The sequence below is a fragment of the Platichthys flesus genome, chromosome 7 (assembly GCF_949316205.1).
Source record: "Platichthys flesus chromosome 7, fPlaFle2.1, whole genome shotgun sequence".
Taxonomy (NCBI): Eukaryota; Metazoa; Chordata; class Actinopteri; order Pleuronectiformes; family Pleuronectidae; genus Platichthys; species Platichthys flesus.
The window spans coordinates 3,025,346-3,045,146 of NC_084951.1; the positions used below are offsets into that span (position 1 = coordinate 3,025,346).

Below are 19,801 nucleotides of genomic sequence, written 5' to 3' on the forward strand. Positions count from 1 at the left end.
AAAGGTGCTTCTCCTTTAAAGCAGCAGCAACAGTCCCCTCTGCTGGTTGCAAAGAAAATTGTTAAAAGCTTACAGCACCTGGTATTCCCAGGCGGTCTCCCATCCAAGTACTAACCAGGCCCGACCCTGCTTAGCTTCCGAGATCGGACGAGATCGGGCGTGTTCAGGGTGGTATGGCCGTAAGCGATTAACTCGACCCACAATACCTTATTTATACATGTGAATCACCACCATCATCAATAGTATGGTTGCTTTGTGACCATCCAAACTTGTTTTTTATTGTTATATAATGTTAAGGAAAAGACACTCAAGGTGCAATTTTCTCATAATATAGCAAGAAAAAAATCACTACCATAATTTAATAATGTCCTTCAGTAATAATGTCAGGGTTTCATATACTGTCTCTTCCTTCATGGTGAGTAATTTCTCCCTGCTCTTTCACCCTTCTCTCCAAATATGACATTTTTAGGGTGATATGTTAATTTGACATGAATATAGTAGTGTTTCGAATATCAAATGTCATTTGAATGTTCAATCTCATCCTCCACCTATGATGATCTCCGACTGAATATCCTTTCTTGCTTTGATTGCCAGTCTTTCCTGCTCATTCAAAAATGTGTCTCCTCTGAAGCAGGAGCAACACCAAGCTCTGATGGCAATACAGAGAATCATAACCATAACCAACACTTTCCTTTTATTTTGTGTCCATTGAAACTCATCTTTTGTTGTTGTTTATGTTAAATGAAAAGAATCTGAAGGTGCAATTTTATCATATTATTGCAAGAAACAAAATCATGACAATTTCCATCAGTAAGACTGTGAGGGTTTCATATACTGTTTCTTCCTTGATGGTGAGTAAACTCCCCGCTCTTTCATCCTTCTCTCCAAATAGGACATTTTTGAGAGTGATAGGTTACTAGTGCATGAATAAAGTAGTGTTTCGACTATCAAAAGTCATTTAAATGTTCACTCTTTTCCTTCAGTGATGATGTGTGTGTGTTCCATAGCCTGGTTTTCTTTGATGCTGAGTCTTTCGTGCTCTTTCAAAGGTGCTTCTCCTTTAAAGCAGCAGCAACAGTCCCCTCTGCTGGTTGCAAAGAAAATTGTTAAAAGCTTACAGCACCTGGTATTCCCAGGCGGTCTCCCATCCAAGTACTAACCAGGCCCGACCCTGCTTAGCTTCCGAGATCGGACAAGATTGGGCGTGTTCAGGGTGGTATGGCCGTAAGCGATTAACTCGACCCACAATACCTTATTTATACATGTGAATCACCACCATCATCAATAGTATGGTGGCTTTGTGACCATCCAAACTTGTTTTTTATTGTTATATAATGTTAAGGAAAAGACACTCAAGGTGCAATTTTCTCATAATATAGCAAGAAAAAAATCACTACCATAATTTAATAATGTCCTTCAGTAATAATGTCAGGGTTTCATATACTGTTTCTTCCTTCATGGTGAGTAATTTCTCCCTGCTCTTTCACCCTTCTCTCCAAATATGACATTTTTAGGGTGATATGTTAATTTGACATGAATATAGTAGTGTTTCGAATATCAAATGTCATTTGAATGTTCAATCTCATCCTCCACCTATGATGATCTCCGACTGAATATCCTTTCTTGCTTTGATTGCCAGTCTTTCCTGCTCATTCAAAAATGTGTCTCCTCTGAAGCAGGAGCAACACCAAGCTCTGATGGCAATACAGAGAATCATAACCATAACCAACACTTTCCTTTTATTTTGTGTCCATTGAAACTCATCTTTTGTTGTTGTTTATGTTAAATGAAAAGAATCTGAAGGTGCAATTTTATCATATTATTGCAAGAAACAAAATCATGACAATTTCCATCAGTAAGACTGTGAGGGTTTCATATACTGTTTCTTCCTTGATGGTGAGTAAACTCCCCGCTCTTTCATCCTTCTCTCCAAATAGGACATTTTTGAGAGTGATAGGTTACTAGTGCATGAATAAAGTAGTGTTTCGACTATCAAAAGTCATTTAAATGTTCACTCTTTTCCTTCAGTGATGATGTGTGTGTGTTCCATAGCCTGGTTTTCTTTGATGCTGAGTCTTTCGTGCTCTTTCAAAGGTGCTTCTCCTTTAAAGCAGCAGCAACAGTCCCCTCTGCTGGTTGCAAAGAAAATTGTTAAAAGCTTACAGCACCTGGTATTCCCAGGCGGTCTCCCATCCAAGTACTAACCAGGCCCGACCCTGCTTAGCTTCCGAGATCGGACGAGATCGGGCGTGTTCAGGGTGGTATGGCCGTAAGCGATTAACTCGACCCACAATACCTTATTTATACATGTGAATCACCACCATCATCAATAGTATGGTTGCTTTTTGACCAGCCAAACTTGTTTTTTATTGTTATATAATGTTAAGGAAAAGACACTCAAGGTGCAATTTTCTCATAATATAGCAAGAAAAAAATCACTACCATAATTTAATAATGTCCTTCAGTAATAATGTCAGGGTTTCATATACTGTCTCTTCCTTCATGGTGAGTAATTTCTCCCTGCTCTTTCACCCTTCTCTCCAAATATGACATTTTTAGGGTGATATGTTAATTTGACATGAATATAGTAGTGTTTTGAATATCAAATGTCATTTTAATGTTCAATCTCATCCTCCACCTATGATGATCTCCGACTGAATATCCTTTCTTGCTTTGATTGCCAGTCTTTCCTGCTCATTCAAAAATGTGTCTCCTCTGAAGCAGGAGCAACACCAAGCTCTGATGGCAATACAGAGAATCATAACCATAACCAACACTTTCCTTTTATTTTGTGTCCATTGAAACTCATCTTTTGTTGTTGTTTATGTTAAATGAAAAGAATCTGAAGGTGCAATTTTATCATATTATTGCAAGAAACAAAATCATGACAATTTCCATCAGTAAGACTGTGAGGGTTTCATATACTGTTTCTTCCTTGATGGTGAGTAAACTCCCCGCTCTTTCATCCTTCTCTCCAAATAGGACATTTTTGAGAGTGATAGGTTACTAGTGCATGAATAAAGTAGTGTTTCGATTATCAAAAGTCATTTAAATGTTCACTCTTTTCCTTCAGTGATGATGTGTGTGTGTTCCATAGCCTGGTTTTCTTTGATGCTGAGTCTTTCGTGCTCTTTCAAAGGTGATTCTCCTTTAAAGCAGCAGCAACAGTCCCCTCTGCTGGTTGCAAAGAAAATTGTTAAAAGCTTACAGCACCTGGTATTCCCAGGCGGTCTCCCATCCAAGTACTAACCAGGCCCGACCCTGCTTAGCTTCAGAGATCGGACGAGATCAGGCGTGTTCAGGGTGGTATGGCCGTAAGCGATTAACTCGACCCACAATACCTTATTTATACATGTGAATCACCACCATCATCAATAGTATGGTTGCTTTGTGACCAGCCAAACTTGTTTTTTATTGTTATATAATGTTAAGGAAAAGACACTCAAGGTGCAATTTTCTCATAATATAGCAAGAAAAAAATCACTACCATAATTTAATAATGTCCTTCAGTAATAATGTCAGGGTTTCATATACTGTTTCTTCCTTCATGGTGAGTAATTTCTCCCTGCTCTTTCACCCTTCTCTCCAAATATGACATTTTTAGGGTGATATGTTAATTTGACATGAATATAGTAGTGTTTCGAATATCAAATGTCATTTGAATGTTCAATCTCATCCTCCACCTATGATGATCTCCGACTGAATATCCTTTCTTGCTTTGATTGCCAGTCTTTCCTGCTCATTCAAAAATGTGTCTCCTCTGAAGCAGGAGCAACACCAAGCTCTGATGGCAATACAGAGAATCATAACCATAACCAACACTTTCCTTTTATTTTGTGTCCATTGAAACTCATCTTTTGTTGTTGTTTATGTTAAATGAAAAGAATCTGAAGGTGCAATTTTATCATATTATTGCAAGAAACAAAATCATGACAATTTCCATCAGTAAGACTGTGAGGGTTTCATATACTGTTTCTTCCTTGATGGTGAGTAAACTCCCCGCTCTTTCATCCTTCTCTCCAAATAGGACATTTTTGAGAGTGATAGGTTACTAGTGCATGAATAAAGTAGTGTTTCGACTATCAAAAGTCATTTAAATGTTCACTCTTTTCCTTCAGTGATGATGTGTGTGTGTTCCATAGCCTGGTTTTCTTTGATGCTGAGTCTTTCGTGCTCTTTCAAAGGTGCTTCTCCTTTAAAGCAGCAGCAACAGTCCCCTCTGCTGGTTGCAAAGAAAATTGTTAAAAGCTTACAGCACCTGGTATTCCCAGGCGGTCTCCCATCCAAGTACTAACCAGGCCCGACCCTGCTTAGCTTCCGAGATCGGACGAGATCGGGCGTGTTCAGGGTGGTATGGCCGTAAGCGATTAACTCGACCCACAATACCTTATTTATACATGTGAATCACCACCATCATCAATAGTATGGTTGCTTTGTGACCATCCAAACTTGTTTTTTATTGTTATATAATGTTAAGGAAAAGACACTCAAGGTGCAATTTTCTCATAATATAGCAAGAAAAAAATCACTACCATAATTTAATAATGTCCTTCAGTAATAATGTCAGGGTTTCATATACTGTTTCTTCCTTCATGGTGAGTAATTTCTCCCTGCTCTTTCACCCTTCTCTCCAAATATAACATTTTTAGGGTGATATGTTAATTTGACATGAATATAGTAGTGTTTCGAATATCAAATGTCATTTGAATGTTCAATCTCATCCTCCACCTATGATGATCTCCGACTGAATATCCTTTCTTGCTTTGATTGCCAGTCTTTCCTGCTCATTCAAAAATGTGTCTCCTCTGAAGCAGGAGCAACACCAAGCTCTGATGGCAATACAGAGAATCATAACCATAACCAACACTTTCCTTTTATTTTGTGTCCATTGAAACTCATCTTTTGTTGTTGTTTATGTTAAATGAAAAGAATCTGAAGGTGCAATTTTATCATATTATTGCAAGAAACAAAATCATGACAATTTCCATCAGTAAGACTGTGAGGGTTTCATATACTGTTTCTTCCTTGATGGTGAGTAAACTCCCCGCTCTTTCATCCTTCTCTCCAAATAGGACATTTTTGAGAGTGATAGGTTACTAGTGCATGAATAAAGTAGTGTTTCGACTATCAAAAGTCATTTAAATGTTCACTCTTTTCCTTCAGTGATGATGTGTGTGTGTTCCATAGCCTGGTTTTCTTTGATGCTGAGTCTTTCGTGCTCTTTCAAAGGTGCTTCTCCTTTAAAGCAGCAGCAACAGTCCCCTCTGCTGGTTGCAAAGAAAATTGTTAAAAGCTTACAGCACCTGGTATTCCCAGGCGGTCTCCCATCCAAGTACTAACCAGGCCCGACCCTGCTTAGCTTCCGAGATCGGACGAGATCGGGCGTGTTCAGGGTGGTATGGCCGTAAGCGATTAACTCGACCCACAATACCTTATTTATACATGTGAATCACCACCATCATCAATAGTATGGTTGCTTTGTGACCAGCCAAACTTGTTTTTTATTGTTATATAATGTTAAGGAAAAGACACTCAAGGTGCAATTTTCTCATAATATAGCAAGAAAAAAATCACTACCATAATTTAATAATGTCCTTCAGTAATAATGTCAGGGTTTCATATACTGTCTCTTCCTTCATGGTGAGTAATTTCTCCCTGCTCTTTCACCCTTCTCTCCAAATATGACATTTTTAGGGTGATATGTTAATTTGACATGAATATAGTAGTGTTTCGAATATCAAATGTCATTTGAATGTTCAATCTCATCCTCCACCTATGATGATCTCCGACTGAATATCCTTTCTTGCTTTGATTGCCAGTCTTTCCTGCTCATTCAAAAATGTGTCTCCTCTGAAGCAGGAGCAACACCAAGCTCTGATGGCAATACAGAGAATCATAACCATAACCAACACTTTCCTTTTATTTTGTGTCCATTGAAACTCATCTTTTGTTGTTGTTTATGTTAAATGAAAAGAATCTGAAGGTGCAATTTTATCATATTATTGCAAGAAACAAAATCATGACAATTTCCATCAGTAAGACTGTGAGGGTTTCATATACTGTTTCTTCCTTGATGGTGAGTAAACTCCCCGCTCTTTCATCCTTCTCTCCAAATAGGACATTTTTGAGAGTGATAGGTTACTAGTGCATGAATAAAGTAGTGTTTCGACTATCAAAAGTCATTTAAATGTTCACTCTTTTCCTTCAGTGATGATGTGTGTGTGTTCCATAGCCTGGTTTTCTTTGATGCTGAGTCTTTCGTGCTCTTTCAAAGGTGCTTCTCCTTTAAAGCAGCAGCAACAGTCCCCTCTGCTGGTTGCAAAGAAAATTATTAAAAGCTTACAGCACCTGGTATTCCCAGCAGTCTCCCATCCAAGTACTAACCAGGCCCGACCCTGCTTAGCTTCCGAGATCGGACGAGATCGGGCGTGTTCAGGGTGGTATGGCCGTAAGCGATTAACTTGACCCACAATACCTTATTTAAACATGTGAATCACCACCATCATCAATAGTATGGTTGCTTTGTGACCATCCAAACTTGTTTTTTATTGTTATATAATGTTAAGGAAAAGACACTCAAGGTGCAATTTTCTCATAATATAGCAAGAAAAAAATCACTACCATAATTTAATAATGTCCTTCAGTAATAATGTCAGGGTTTCATATACTGTTTCTTCCTTCATGGTGAGTAATTTCTCCCTGCTCTTTCACCCTTCTCTCCAAATATGACATTTTTAGGGTGATATGTTAATTTGACATGAATATAGTAGTGTTTCGAATATCAAATGTCATTTGAATGTTCAATCTCATCCTCCACCTATGATGATCTCCGACTGAATATCCTTTCTTGCTTTGATTGCCAGTCTTTCCTGCTCATTCAAAAATGTGTCTCCTCTGAAGCAGGAGCAACACCAAGCTCTGATGGCAATACAGAGAATCATAACCATAACCAACACTTTCCTTTTATTTTGTGTCCATTGAAACTCATCTTTTGTTGTTGTTTATGTTAAATGAAAAGAATCTGAAGGTGCAATTTTATCATATTATTGCAAGAAACAAAATCATGACAATTTCCATCAGTAAGACTGTGAGGGTTTCATATACTGTTTCTTCCTTGATGGTGAGTAAACTCCCCGCTCTTTCATCCTTCTCTCCAAATAGGACATTTTTGAGAGTGATAGGTTACTAGTGCATGAATAAAGTAGTGTTTCGACTATCAAAAGTCATTTAAATGTTCACTCTTTTCCTTCAGTGATGATGTGTGTGTGTTCCATAGCCTGGTTTTCTTTGATGCTGAGTCTTTCGTGCTCTTTCAAAGGTGCTTCTCCTTTAAAGCAGCAGCAACAGTCCCCTCTGCTGGTTGCAAAGAAAATTGTTAAAAGCTTACAGCACCTGGTATTCCCAGGCGGTCTCCCATCCAAGTACTAACCAGGCCCGACCCTGCTTAGCTTCCCAGATCGGACGAGATCGGGCGTGTTCAGGGTGGTATGGCCGTAAGCGATTAACTCGACCCACAATACCTTATTTATACATGTGAATCACCACCATCATCAATAGTATGGTTGCTTTGTGACCATCCAAACTTGTTTTTTATTGTTATATAATGTTAAGGAAAAGACACTCAAGGTGCAATTTTCTCATAATATAGCAAGAAAAAAATCACTACAATAATTTAATAATGTCCTTCAGTAATAATGTCAGGGTTTCATATACTGTTTCTTCCTTCATGGTGAGTAATTTCTCCCTGCTCTTTCACCCTTCTCTCCAAATATAACATTTTTAGGGTGATATGTTAATTTGACATGAATATAGTAGTGTTTCGAATATCAAATGTCATTTGAATGTTCAATCTCATCCTCCACCTATGATGATCTCCGACTGAATATCCTTTCTTGCTTTGATTGCCAGTCTTTCCTGCTCATTCAAAAATGTGTCTCCTCTGAAGCAGGAGCAACACCAAGCTCTGATGGCAATACAGAGAATCATAACCATAACCAACACTTTCCTTTTATTTTGTGTCCATTGAAACTCATCTTTTGTTGTTGTTTATGTTAAATGAAAAGAATCTGAAGGTGCAATTTTATCATATTATTGCAAGAAACAAAATCATGACAATTTCCATCAGTAAGACTGTGAGGGTTTCATATACTGTTTCTTCCTTGATGGTGAGTAAACTCCCCGCTCTTTCATCCTTCTCTCCAAATAGGACATTTTTGAGAGTGATAGGTTACTAGTGCATGAATAAAGTAGTGTTTCGACTATCAAAAGTCATTTAAATGTTCACTCTTTTCCTTCAGTGATGATGTGTGTGTGTTCCATAGCCTGGTTTTCTTTGATGCTGAGTCTTTCGTGCTCTTTCAAAGGTGCTTCTCCTTTAAAGCAGCAGCAACAGTCCCCTCTGCTGGTTGCAAAGAAAATTGTTAAAAGCTTACAGCACCTGGTATTCCCAGGCGGTCTCCCATCCAAGTACTAACCAGGCCCGACCCTGCTTAGCTTCCGAGATCGGACGAGATCGGGCGTGTTCAGGGTGGTATGGCCGTAAGCGATTAACTCGACCCACAATACCTTATTTATACATGTGAATCACCACCATCATCAATAGTATGGTTGCTTTGTGACCATCCAAACTTGTTTTTTATTGTTATATAATGTTAAGGAAAAGACACTCAAGGTGCAATTTTCTCATAATATAGCAAGAAAAAAATCACTACCATAATTTAATAATGTCCTTCAGTAATAATGTCAGGGTTTCATATACTGTCTCTTCCTTCATGGTGAGTAATTTCTCCCTGCTCTTTCACCCTTCTCTCCAAATATGACATTTTTAGGGTGATATGTTAATTTGACATGAATATAGTAGTGTTTCGAATATCAAATGTCATTTAAATGTTCACTCTTTTCCTTCAGTGATGATGTGTGTGTGTTCCATAGCCTGGTTTTCTTTGATGCTGAGTCTTTCGTGCTCTTTCAAAGGTGCTTCTCCTTTAAAGCAGCAGCAACAGTCCCCTCTGCTGGTTGCAAAGAAAATTGTTAAAAGCTTACAGCACCTGGTATTCCCAGGCGGTCTCCCATCCAAGTACTAACCAGGCCCGACCCTGCTTAGCTTCCGAGATCGGACGAGATCGGGCGTGTTCAGGGTGGTATGGCCGTAAGCGATTAACTCGACCCACAATACCTTATTTATACATGTGAATCGCCACCATCATCAATAGCATGGTTGCTTTGTGACCATCCAAACTTGTTTTTTATTGTTATATAATGTTAAGGAAAAGACACTCAAGGTGCAATTTTCTCATAATATAGCAAGAAAAAAATCACTACAATAATTTAATAATGTCCTTCAGTAATAATGTCAGGGTTTCATATACTGTTTCTTCCTTCATGGTGAGTAATTTCTCCCTGCTCTTTCACCCTTCTCTCCAAATATGACATTTTTAGGGTGATATGTTAATTTGACATGAATATAGTAGTGTTTCGAATATCAAATGTCATTTGAATGTTCAATCTCATCCTCCACCTATGATGATCTCCGACTGAATATCCTTTCTTGCTTTGATTGCCAGTCTTTCCTGCTCATTCAAAAATGTGTCTCCTCTGAAGCAGGAGCAACACCAAGCTCTGATGGCAATACAGAGAATCATAACCATAACCAACACTTTCCTTTTATTTTGTGTCCATTGAAACTCATCTTTTGTTGTTGTTTATGTTAAATGAAAAGAATCTGAAGGTGCAATTTTATCATATTATTGCAAGAAACAAAATCATGACAATTTCCATCAGTAAGACTGTGAGGGTTTCATATACTGTTTCTTCCTTGATGGTGAGTAAACTCCCCGCTCTTTCATCCTTCTCTCCAAATAGGACATTTTGAGAGTGATAGGTTACTAGTGCATGAATAAAGTAGTGTTTCGACTATCAAAAGTCATTTAAATGTTCACTCTTTTCCTTCAGTGATGATGTGTGTGTGTTCCATAGCCTGGTTTTCTTTGATGCTGAGTCTTTCGTGCTCTTTCAAAGGTGCTTCTCCTTTAAAGCAGCAGCAACAGTCCCCTCTGCTGGTTGCAAAGAAAATTGTTAAAAGCTTACAGCACCTGGTATTCCCAGGCGGTCTCCCATCCAAGTACTAACCAGGCCCGACCCTGCTTAGCTTCCGAGATCGGACGAGATCGGGCGTGTTCAGGGTGGTATGGCCGTAAGCGATTAACTCGACCCACAATACCTTATTTATACATGTGAATCGCCACCATCATCAATAGCATGGTTGCTTTGTGACCATCCAAACTTGTTTTTTATTGTTATATAATGTTAAGGAAAAGACACTCAAGGTGCGATTTTCTCATAATATAGCAAGAAAAAAATCACTACAATAATTTAATAATGTCCTTCAGTAATAATGTCAGGGTTTCATATACTGTTTCTTCCTTCAGGGTGAGTAATTTCTCCCTGCTCTTTCACCCTTCTCTCCAAATATGACATTTTTAGGGTGATATGTTAATTTGACATGAATATAGTAGTGTTTCGAATATCAAATGTCATTTGAATGTTCAATCTCATCCTCCACCTATGATGATCTCCGACTGAATATCCTTTCTTGCTTTGATTGCCAGTCTTTCCTGCTCATTCAAAAATGTGTCTCCTCTGAAGCAGGAGCAACACCAAGCTCTGATGGCAATACAGAGAATCATAACCATAACCAACACTTTCCTTTTATTTTGTGTCCATTGAAACTCATCTTTTGTTGTTGTTTATGTTAAATGAAAAGAATCTGAAGGTGCAATTTTATCATATTATTGCAAGAAACAAAATCATGACAATTTCCATCAGTAAGACTGTGAGGGTTTCATATACTGTTTCTTCCTTGATGGTGAGTAAACTCCCCGCTCTTTCATCCTTCTCTCCAAGTAGGACATTTTGAGAGTGATAGTTTACTAGTGCATGAATAAAGTAGTGTTTCGACTATCAAAAGTCATTTAAATGTTCACTCTTTTCCTTCAGTGATGATGTGTGTGTGTTCCATAGCCTGGTTTTCTTTGATGCTGAGTCTTTCGTGCTCTTTCAAAGGTGCATCTCCTTTAAAGCAGCAGCAACAGTCCCCTCTGCTGGTTGCAAAGAAAATTGTTAAAATCTTACAGCACCTGGTATTCCCAGGCGGTCTCCCATCCAAGTACTAACCAGGCCCTACCCTGCTTAGCTTCCGAGATCGGACGAGATCGGGCGTGTTCAGGGTGGTATGGCCGTAAGCGATTAACTCGACCCACAAAACCTTATTTATACATGTGAATCGCCACCATCATCAATAGCATGGTTGCTTTGTGACCATCCAAACTTGTTTTTTATTGTTATATAATGTTAAGGAAAAGACACTCAAGGTGCAATTTTCTCATAATATAGCAAGAAAAAAATCACTACAATAATTTAATAATGTCCTTCAGTAATAATGTCAGGGTTTCATATACTGTTTCTTCCTTCATGGTGAGTAATTTCTCCCTGCTCTTTCACCCTTCTCTCCAAATATGACATTTATAGGGTGATATGTTAATTTGACATGAATATAGTAGTGTTTCGAATATCAAATGTCATTTGAATGTTCAATCTCATCCTCCACCTATGATGATCTCCGACTGAATATCCTTTCTTGCTTTGATTGCCAGTCTTTCCTGCTCATTCAAAAATGTGTCTCCTCTGAAGCAGGAGCAACACCAAGCTCTGATGGCAATACAGAGAATCATAACCATAACCAACACTTTCCTTTTATTTTGTGTCCATTGAAACTCATCTTTTGTTGTTGTTTATGTTAAATGAAAAGAATCTGAAGGTGCAATTTTATCATATTATTGCAAGAAACAAAATCATGACAATTTCCATCAGTAAGACTGTGAGGGTTTCATATACTGTTTCTTCCTTGATGGTGAGTAAACTCCCCGCTCTTTCATCCTTCTCTCCAAATAGGACATTTTGAGAGTGATAGGTTACTAGTGCATGAATAAAGTAGTGTTTCGACTATCAAAAGTCATTTAAATGTTCACTCTTTTCCTTCAGTGATGATGTGTGTGTGTTCCATAGCCTGGTTTTCTTTGATGCTGAGTCTTTCGTGCTCTTTCAAAGGTGCTTCTCCTTTAAAGCAGCAGCAACAGTCCCCTCTGCTGGTTGCAAAGAAAATTGTTAAAAGCTTACAGCACCTGGTATTCCCAGGCGGTCTCCCATCCAAGTACTAACCAGGCCCGACCCTGCTTAGCTTCCGAGATCGGACGAGATCGGGCGTGTTCAGGGTGGTATGGCCGTAAGCGATTAACTCGACCCACAATACCTTATTTATACATGTGAATCGCCACCATCATCAATAGCATGGTTGCTTTGTGACCATCCAAACTTGTTTTTTATTGTTATATAATGTTAAGGAAAAGACACTCAAGGTGCAATTTTCTCATAATATAGCAAGAAAAAAATCACTACAATAATTTAATAATGTCCTTCAGTAATAATGTCAGGGTTTCATATACTGTTTCTTCCTTCATGGTGAGTAATTTCTCCCTGCTCTTTCACCCTTCTCTCCAAATATGACATTTTTAGGGTGATATGTTAATTTGACATGAATATAGTAGTGTTTCGAATATCAAATGTCATTTGAATGTTCAATCTCATCCTCCACCTATGATGATCTCCGACTGAATATCCTTTCTTGCTTTGATTGCCAGTCTTTCCTGCTCATTCAAAAATGTGTCTCCTCTGAAGCAGGAGCAACACCAAGCTCTGATGGCAATACAGAGAATCATAACCATAACCAACACTTTCCTTTTATTTGTGTCCATTGAAACTCATCTTTTGTTGTTGTTTATCTTAAATGAAAAGAATCTGAAGGTGCAATTTTATCATATTATTGCAAGAAACAAAATCATGACAATTTCCATCAGTAAGACTGTGAGGGTTTCATATACTGTTTCTTCCTTGATGGTGAGTAAACTCCCCGCTCTTTCATCCTTCTCTCCAAATAGGACATTTTGAGAGTGATAGGTTACTAGTGAATGAATAAAGTAGTGTTTCGACTATAAAAAGTCATTTAAATGTTCACTCTTTTCCTTCAGTGATGATGTGTGTGTGTTCCATAGCCTGGTTTTCTTTGATGCTGAGTCTTTCGTGCTCTTTCAAAGGTGCTTCTCCTTTAAAGCAGCAGCAACAGTCCCCTCTGCTGGTTGCAAAGAAAATTGTTAAAAGCTAACAGCACCTGGTATTCCCAGGCGGTCTCCCATCCAAGTACTAACCAGGCCCGACCCTGCTTAGCTTCCGAGATCGGACAAGATCGGGCGTGTTCAGGGTGGTATGGCCGTAAGCGATTAACTCAACCCACAATACCTTATTTATACATGTGAATCGCCACCATCATCAATAGCATGGTTGCTTTGTGACCATCCAAACTTGTTTTTTATTGTTATATAATGTTAAGGAAAAGACACTCAAGGTGCAATTTTCTCAGAATATAGCAAGAAAAAAATCACTACAATAATTTAATAAAGTCCTTCAGTAATAATGTCAGGGTTTCATATACTGTTTCTTCCTTCATGGTGAGTAATTTCTCCCTGCTCTTTCACCCTTCTCTCCAAATATGACATTTTTAGGGTGATATGTTAATTTGACATGAATATAGTAGTGTTTCGAATATCAAATGTCATTTGAATGTTCAATCTCATCCTCCACCTATGATGATCTCCGACTGAATATCCTTTCTTGCTTTGATTGCCAGTCTTTCCTGCTCATTCAAAAATGTGTCTCCTCTGAAGCAGGAGCAACACCAAGCTCTGATGGCAATACAGAGAATCATAACCATAACCAACACTTTCCTTTTATTTTGTGTCCATTGAAACTCATCTTTTGTTGTTGTTTATGTTAAATGAAAAGAATCTGAAGGTGCAATTTTATCATATTATTGCAAGAAACAAAATCATGACAATTTCCATCAGTAAGACTGTGAGGGTTTCATGTACTGTTTCTTCCTTGATGGTGAGTAAACTCCCCGCTCTTTCATCCTTCTCTCCAAATAGGACATTTTGAGAGTGATAGGTTACTAGTGCATGAATAAAGTAGTGTTTCGACTATCAAAAGTCATTTAAATGTTCACTCTTTTCCTTCAGTGATGATGTGTGTGTGTTCCATAGCCTGGTTTTCTTTGATGCTGAGTCTTTCGTGCTCTTTCAAAGGTGCTTCTCCTTTAAAGCAGCAGCAACAGTCCCCTCTGCTGGTTGCAAAGAAAATTGTTAAAATCTTACAGCACCTGGTATTCCCAGGCGGTCTCCCATCCAAGTACGAACCAGGCCCGACCCTGCTTAGCTTCCGAGATCGGACGAGATCGGGCGTGTTCAGGGTGGTATGGCCGTAAGCGATTAACTCGACCCACAATACCTTATTTATACATGTGAATCGCCACCATCATCAATAGCATGGTTGCTTTGTGACCATCCAAACTTGTTTTTTATTGTTATATAATGTTAAGGAAAAGACACTCAAGGTGCAATTTTCTCATAATATAGCAAGAAAAAAATCACTACAATAATTTAATAATGTCCTTCAGTAATAATGTCAGGGTTTCATATACTGTTTCTTCCTTCATGGTGAGTAATTTCTCCCTGCTCTTTCACCCTTCTCTCCAAATATGACATTTTTAGGGTGATATGTTAATTTGACATGAATATAGTAGTGTTTCGAATATCAAATGTCATTTGAATGTTCAATCTCATCCTCCACCTATGATGATCTCCGACTGAATATCCTTTCTTGCTTTGATTGCCAGTCTTTCCTGCTCATTCAAAAATGTGTCTCCTCTGAAGCAGGAGCAACACCAAGCTCTGATGGCAATACAGAGAATCATAACCATAACCAACACTTTCCTTTTATTTTGTGTCCATTGAAACTCATCTTTTGTTGTTGTTTATGTTAAATGAAAAGAATCTGAAGGTGCAATTTTATCATATTATTGCAAGAAACAAAATCATGACAATTTCCATCAGTAAGACTGTGAGGGTTTCATATACTGTTTCTTCCTTGATGGTGAGTAAACTCCCCGCTCTTTCATCCTTCTCTCCAAGTAGGACATTTTGAGAGTGATAGGTTACTAGTGCATGAATAAAGTAGTGTTTCGACTATCAAAAGTCATTTAAATGTTCACTCTTTTCCTTCAGTGATGATGTGTGTGTGTTCCATAGCCTGGTTTTCTTTGATGCTGAGTCTTTCGTGCTCTTTCAAAGGTGCTTCTCCTTTAAAGCAGCAGCAACAGTCCCCTCTGCTGGTTGCAAAGAAAATTGTTAAAATCTTACAGCACCTGGTATTCCCAGGCGGTCTCCCATCCAAGTACTAACCAGGCCCGACCCTGCTTAGCTTCCGAGATCGGACGAGATCGTGCGTGTTCAGGGTGGTATGGCCGTAAGCGATTAACTCGACCCACAAAACCTTATTTATACATGTGAATCGCCACCATCATCAATAGCATGGTTGCTTTGTGACCATCCAAACTTGTTTTTTATTGTTATATAATGTTAAGGAAAAGACACTCAAGGTGCAATTTTCTCATAATATAGCAAGAAAAAAATCACTACAATAATTTAATAATGTCCTTCAGTAATAATGTCAGGGTTTCATATACTGTTTCTTCCTTCATGGTGAGTAATTTCTCCCTGCTCTTTCACCCTTCTCTCCAAATATGACATTTTTAGGGTGATATGTTAATTTGACATGAATATAGTAGTGTTTCGAATATCAAATGTCATTTGAATGTTCAATCTCATCCTCCACCTATGATGATCTCCGACTGAATATCCTTTCTTGCTTTGATTGCCAGTCTTTCCTGCTCATTCAAAAATGTGTCTCCTCTGAAGCAGGAGCAACACCAAGCTCTGATGGCAATACAGAGAATCATAACCATAACCAACACTTTCCTTTTATTTTGTGTCCATTGAAACTCATCTTTTGTTGTTGTTTATGTTAAATGAAAAGAATCTGAAGGTGCAATTTTATCATATTATTGCAAGAAACAAAATCATGACAATTTCCATCAGTAAGACTGTGAGGGTTTCATATACTGTTTCTTCCTTGATGGTGAGTAAACTCCCCGCTCTTTCATCCTTCTCTCCAAATAGGACATTTTGAGAGTGATAGGTTACTAGTGCATGAATAAAGTAGTGTTTCGACTATCAAAAGTCATTTAAATGTTCACTCTTTTCCTTCAGTGATGATGTGTGTGTGTTCCATAGCCTGGTTTTCTTTGATGCTGAGTCTTTCGTGCTCTTTCAAAGGTGCTTCTCCTTTAAAGCAGCAGCAACAGTCCCCTCTGCTGGTTGCAAAGAAAATTGTTAAAAGCTTACAGCACCTGGTATTCCCAGGCGGTCTCCCATCCAAGTACTAACCAGGCCCGACCCTGCTTAGCTTCCGAGATCGGACGAGATCGGGCGTGTTCAGGGTGGTATGGCCGTAAGCGATTAACTCGACCCACAATACCTTATTTATACATGTGAATCGCCACCATCATCAATAGCATGGTTGCTTTGTGACCATCCAAACTTGTTTTTTATTGTTATATAATGTTAAGGAAAAGACACTCAAGGTGCGATTTTCTCATAATATAGCAAGAAAAAAATCACTACAATAATTTAATAATGTCCTTCAGTAACAATGTCAGGGTTTCATATACTGTTTCTTCCTTCAGGGTGAGTAATTTCTCCCTGCTCTTTCACCCTTCTCTCCAAATATGACATTTTTAGGGTGATATGTTAATTTGACATGAATATAGTAGTGTTTCGAATATCAAATGTCATTTGAATGTTCAATCTCATCCTCCACCTATGATGATCTCCGACTGAATATCCTTTCTTGCTTTGATTGCCAGTCTTTCCTGCTCATTCAAAAATGTGTCTCCTCTGAAGCAGGAGCAACACCAAGCTCTGATGGCAATACAGAGAATCATAACCATAACCAACACTTTCCTTTTATTTTGTGTCCATTGAAACTCATCTTTTGTTGTTGTTTATGTTAAATGAAAAGAATCTGAAGGTGCAATTTTATCATATTATTGCAAGAAACAAAATCATGACAATTTCCATCAGTAAGACTGTGAGGGTTTCATATACTGTTTCTTCCTTGATGGTGAGTAAACTCCCCGCTCTTTCATCCTTCTCTCCAAGTAGGACATTTTGAGAGTGATAGTTTACTAGTGCATGAATAAAGTAGTGTTTCGACTATCAAAAGTCATTTAAATGTTCACTCTTTTCCTTCAGTGATGATGTGTGTGTGTTCCATAGCCTGGTTTTCTTTGATGCTGAGTCTTTCGTGCTCTTTCAAAGGTGCTTCTCCTTTAAAGCAGCAGCAACAGTCCCCTCTGCTGGTTGCAAAGAAAATTGTTAAAATCTTACAGCACCTGGTATTCCCAGGCGGTCTCCCATCCAAGTACTAACCAGGCCCTACCCTGCTTAGCTTCCGAGATCGGACGAGATCGGGCGTGTTCAGGGTGGTATGGCCGTAAGCGATTAACTCGACCCACAAAACCTTATTTATACATGTGAATCGCCACCATCATCAATAGCATGGTTGCTTTGTGACCATCCAAACTTGTTTTTTATTGTTATATAATGTTAAGGAAAAGACACTCAAGGTGCAATTTTCTCATAATATAGCAAGAAAAAAATCACTACAATAATTTAATAATGTCCTTAAGTAATAATGTCAGGGTTTCATATACTGTTTCTTCCTTCATGGTGAGTAATTTCTCCCTGCTCTTTCACCCTTCTCTCCAAATATGACATTTATAGGGTGATATGTTAATTTGACATGAATATAGTAGTGTTTCGAATATCAAATGTCATTTGAATGTTCAATCTCATCCTCCACCTATGATGATCTCCGACTGAATATCCTTTCTTGCTTTGATTGCCAGTCTTTCCTGCTCATTCAAAAATGTGTCTCCTCTGAAGCAGGAGCAACACCAAGCTCTGATGGCAATACAGAGAATCATAACCATAACCAACACTTTCCTTTTATTTTGTGTCCATTGAAACTCATCTTTTGTTGTTGTTTATGTTAAATGAAAAGAATCTGAAGGTGCAATTTTATCATATTATTGCAAGAAACAAAATCATGACAATTTCCATCAGTAAGACTGTGAGGGTTTCATATACTGTTTCTTCCTTGATGGTGAGTAAACTCCCCGCTCTTTCATCCTTCTCTCCAAATAGGACATTTTGAGAGTGATAGGTTACTAGTGCATGAATAAAGTAGTGTTTCGACTATCAAAAGTCATTTAAATGTTCACTCTTTTCCTTCAGTGATGATGTGTGTGTGTTCCATAGCCTGGTTTTCTTTGATGCTGAGTCTTTCGTGCTCTTTCAAAGGTGCTTCTCCTTTAAAGCAGCAGCAACAGTCCCCTCTGCTGGTTGCAAAGAAAATTGTTAAAAGCTTACAGCACCTGGTATTCCCAGGCGGTCTCCCATCCAAGTACTAACCAGGCCCGACCCTGCTTAGCTTCCGAGATCGGACGAGATCGGGCGTGTTCAGGGTGGTATGGCCGTAAGCGATTAACTCGACCCACAATACCTTATTTATACATGTGAATCGCCACCATCATCAATAGCATGGTTGCTTTGTGACCATCCAAACTTGTTTTTTATTGTTATATAATGTTAAGGAAAAGACACTCAAGGTGCAATTTTCTCATAATATAGCAAGAAAAAAATCACTACCATAATTTAATAATGTCCTTCAGTAATAATGTCAGGGTTTCATATACTGTTTCTTCCTTCATGGTGAGTAATTTCTCCCTGCTCTTTCACCCTTCTCTCCAAATATGACATTTTTAGGGTGATATGTTAATTTGACATGAATATAGTAGTGTTTCGAATATCAAATGTCATTTGAATGTTCAATCTCATCCTCCACCTATGATGATCTCCGACTGAATATCCTTTCTTGCTTTGATTGCCAGTCTTTCCTGCTCATTCAAAAATGTGTCTCCTCTGAAGCAGGAGCAACACCAAGCTCTGATGGCAATACAGAGAATCATAACCATAACCAACACTTTCCTTTTATTTGTGTCCATTGAAACTCATCTTTTGTTGTTGTTTATCTTAAATGAAAAGAATCTGAAGGTGCAATTTTATCATATTATTGCAAGAAACAAAATCATGACAATTTCCATCAGTAAGACTGTGAGGGTTTCATATACTGTTTCTTCCTTGATGGTGAGTAAACTCCCCGCTCTTTCATCCTTCTCTCCAAATAGGACATTTTGAGAGTGATAGGTTACTAGTGAATGAATAAAGTAGTGTTTCGACTATAAAAAGTCATTTAAATGTTCACTCTTTTCCTTCAGTGATGATGTGTGTGTGTTCCATAGCCTGGTTTTCTTTGATGCTGAGTCTTTCGTGCTCTTTCAAAGGTGCTTCTCCTTTAAAGCAGCAGCAACAGTCCCCTCTGCTGGTTGCAAAGAAAATTGTTAAAAGCTAACAGCACCTGGTATTCCCAGGCGGTCTCCCATCCAAGTACTAACCAGGCCCGACCCTGCTTAGCTTCCGAGATCGGACAAGATCGGGCGTGTTCAGGGTGGTATGGCCGTAAGCGATTAACTCAACCCACAATACCTTATTTATACATGTGAATCGCCACCATCATCAATAGCATGGTTGCTTTGTGACCATCCAAACTTGTTTTTTATTGTTATATAATGTTAAGGAAAAGACACTCAAGGTGCAATTTTCTCAGAATATAGCAAGAAAAAAATCACTACAATAATTTAATAAAGTCCTTCAGTAATAATGTCAGGGTTTCA

General features: G+C 38.4%; 20 non-coding genes across 20 annotated transcripts; all 20 read right to left on the minus strand.

The window, feature by feature from the left end:
* Positions 1–66: 66 nt before the first annotated feature.
* Positions 67–185, minus strand: LOC133957663 (5S ribosomal RNA). Its single transcript, XR_009921442.1, has one exon. It is a non-coding gene; the product is annotated as a 5S ribosomal RNA (ribosomal RNA).
* Positions 186–1,111: 926 nt separating this feature from the next.
* On the minus strand, positions 1,112–1,230 carry LOC133957849 (5S ribosomal RNA). Its single transcript, XR_009921617.1, has one exon. It is a non-coding gene; the product is annotated as a 5S ribosomal RNA (ribosomal RNA).
* Positions 1,231–2,156: 926 nt separating this feature from the next.
* Positions 2,157–2,275, minus strand: LOC133957675 (5S ribosomal RNA). The gene has a single exon (XR_009921453.1). It is a non-coding gene; the product is annotated as a 5S ribosomal RNA (ribosomal RNA).
* A 926-nt stretch (positions 2,276–3,201) lies between these two features.
* On the minus strand, positions 3,202–3,320 carry LOC133957737 (5S ribosomal RNA). The gene has a single exon (XR_009921512.1). It is a non-coding gene; the product is annotated as a 5S ribosomal RNA (ribosomal RNA).
* A 926-nt stretch (positions 3,321–4,246) lies between these two features.
* Positions 4,247–4,365, minus strand: LOC133957686 (5S ribosomal RNA). The gene has a single exon (XR_009921464.1). It is a non-coding gene; the product is annotated as a 5S ribosomal RNA (ribosomal RNA).
* A 926-nt stretch (positions 4,366–5,291) lies between these two features.
* On the minus strand, positions 5,292–5,410 carry LOC133957698 (5S ribosomal RNA). The gene has a single exon (XR_009921475.1). It is a non-coding gene; the product is annotated as a 5S ribosomal RNA (ribosomal RNA).
* Positions 5,411–6,336: 926 nt separating this feature from the next.
* On the minus strand, positions 6,337–6,454 carry LOC133957850 (5S ribosomal RNA). The gene has a single exon (XR_009921618.1). It is a non-coding gene; the product is annotated as a 5S ribosomal RNA (ribosomal RNA).
* Positions 6,455–7,380: 926 nt separating this feature from the next.
* LOC133957824 (5S ribosomal RNA) lies at positions 7,381–7,499 on the minus strand. The gene has a single exon (XR_009921594.1). It is a non-coding gene; the product is annotated as a 5S ribosomal RNA (ribosomal RNA).
* A 926-nt stretch (positions 7,500–8,425) lies between these two features.
* LOC133957710 (5S ribosomal RNA) lies at positions 8,426–8,544 on the minus strand. Its single transcript, XR_009921486.1, has one exon. It is a non-coding gene; the product is annotated as a 5S ribosomal RNA (ribosomal RNA).
* A 491-nt stretch (positions 8,545–9,035) lies between these two features.
* Positions 9,036–9,154, minus strand: LOC133957722 (5S ribosomal RNA). The gene has a single exon (XR_009921497.1). It is a non-coding gene; the product is annotated as a 5S ribosomal RNA (ribosomal RNA).
* A 925-nt stretch (positions 9,155–10,079) lies between these two features.
* LOC133957733 (5S ribosomal RNA) lies at positions 10,080–10,198 on the minus strand. Its single transcript, XR_009921508.1, has one exon. It is a non-coding gene; the product is annotated as a 5S ribosomal RNA (ribosomal RNA).
* A 925-nt stretch (positions 10,199–11,123) lies between these two features.
* Positions 11,124–11,242, minus strand: LOC133957706 (5S ribosomal RNA). The gene has a single exon (XR_009921482.1). It is a non-coding gene; the product is annotated as a 5S ribosomal RNA (ribosomal RNA).
* A 925-nt stretch (positions 11,243–12,167) lies between these two features.
* LOC133957744 (5S ribosomal RNA) lies at positions 12,168–12,286 on the minus strand. Its single transcript, XR_009921519.1, has one exon. It is a non-coding gene; the product is annotated as a 5S ribosomal RNA (ribosomal RNA).
* Positions 12,287–13,210: 924 nt separating this feature from the next.
* Positions 13,211–13,329, minus strand: LOC133957803 (5S ribosomal RNA). Its single transcript, XR_009921573.1, has one exon. It is a non-coding gene; the product is annotated as a 5S ribosomal RNA (ribosomal RNA).
* A 925-nt stretch (positions 13,330–14,254) lies between these two features.
* On the minus strand, positions 14,255–14,373 carry LOC133957798 (5S ribosomal RNA). The gene has a single exon (XR_009921569.1). It is a non-coding gene; the product is annotated as a 5S ribosomal RNA (ribosomal RNA).
* Positions 14,374–15,298: 925 nt separating this feature from the next.
* On the minus strand, positions 15,299–15,417 carry LOC133957829 (5S ribosomal RNA). Its single transcript, XR_009921599.1, has one exon. It is a non-coding gene; the product is annotated as a 5S ribosomal RNA (ribosomal RNA).
* Positions 15,418–16,342: 925 nt separating this feature from the next.
* LOC133957756 (5S ribosomal RNA) lies at positions 16,343–16,461 on the minus strand. Its single transcript, XR_009921530.1, has one exon. It is a non-coding gene; the product is annotated as a 5S ribosomal RNA (ribosomal RNA).
* A 925-nt stretch (positions 16,462–17,386) lies between these two features.
* On the minus strand, positions 17,387–17,505 carry LOC133957707 (5S ribosomal RNA). Its single transcript, XR_009921483.1, has one exon. It is a non-coding gene; the product is annotated as a 5S ribosomal RNA (ribosomal RNA).
* A 925-nt stretch (positions 17,506–18,430) lies between these two features.
* On the minus strand, positions 18,431–18,549 carry LOC133957768 (5S ribosomal RNA). The gene has a single exon (XR_009921541.1). It is a non-coding gene; the product is annotated as a 5S ribosomal RNA (ribosomal RNA).
* Positions 18,550–19,473: 924 nt separating this feature from the next.
* LOC133957804 (5S ribosomal RNA) lies at positions 19,474–19,592 on the minus strand. Its single transcript, XR_009921574.1, has one exon. It is a non-coding gene; the product is annotated as a 5S ribosomal RNA (ribosomal RNA).
* Between the last annotated feature and the right edge of the window lie 209 nt (positions 19,593–19,801).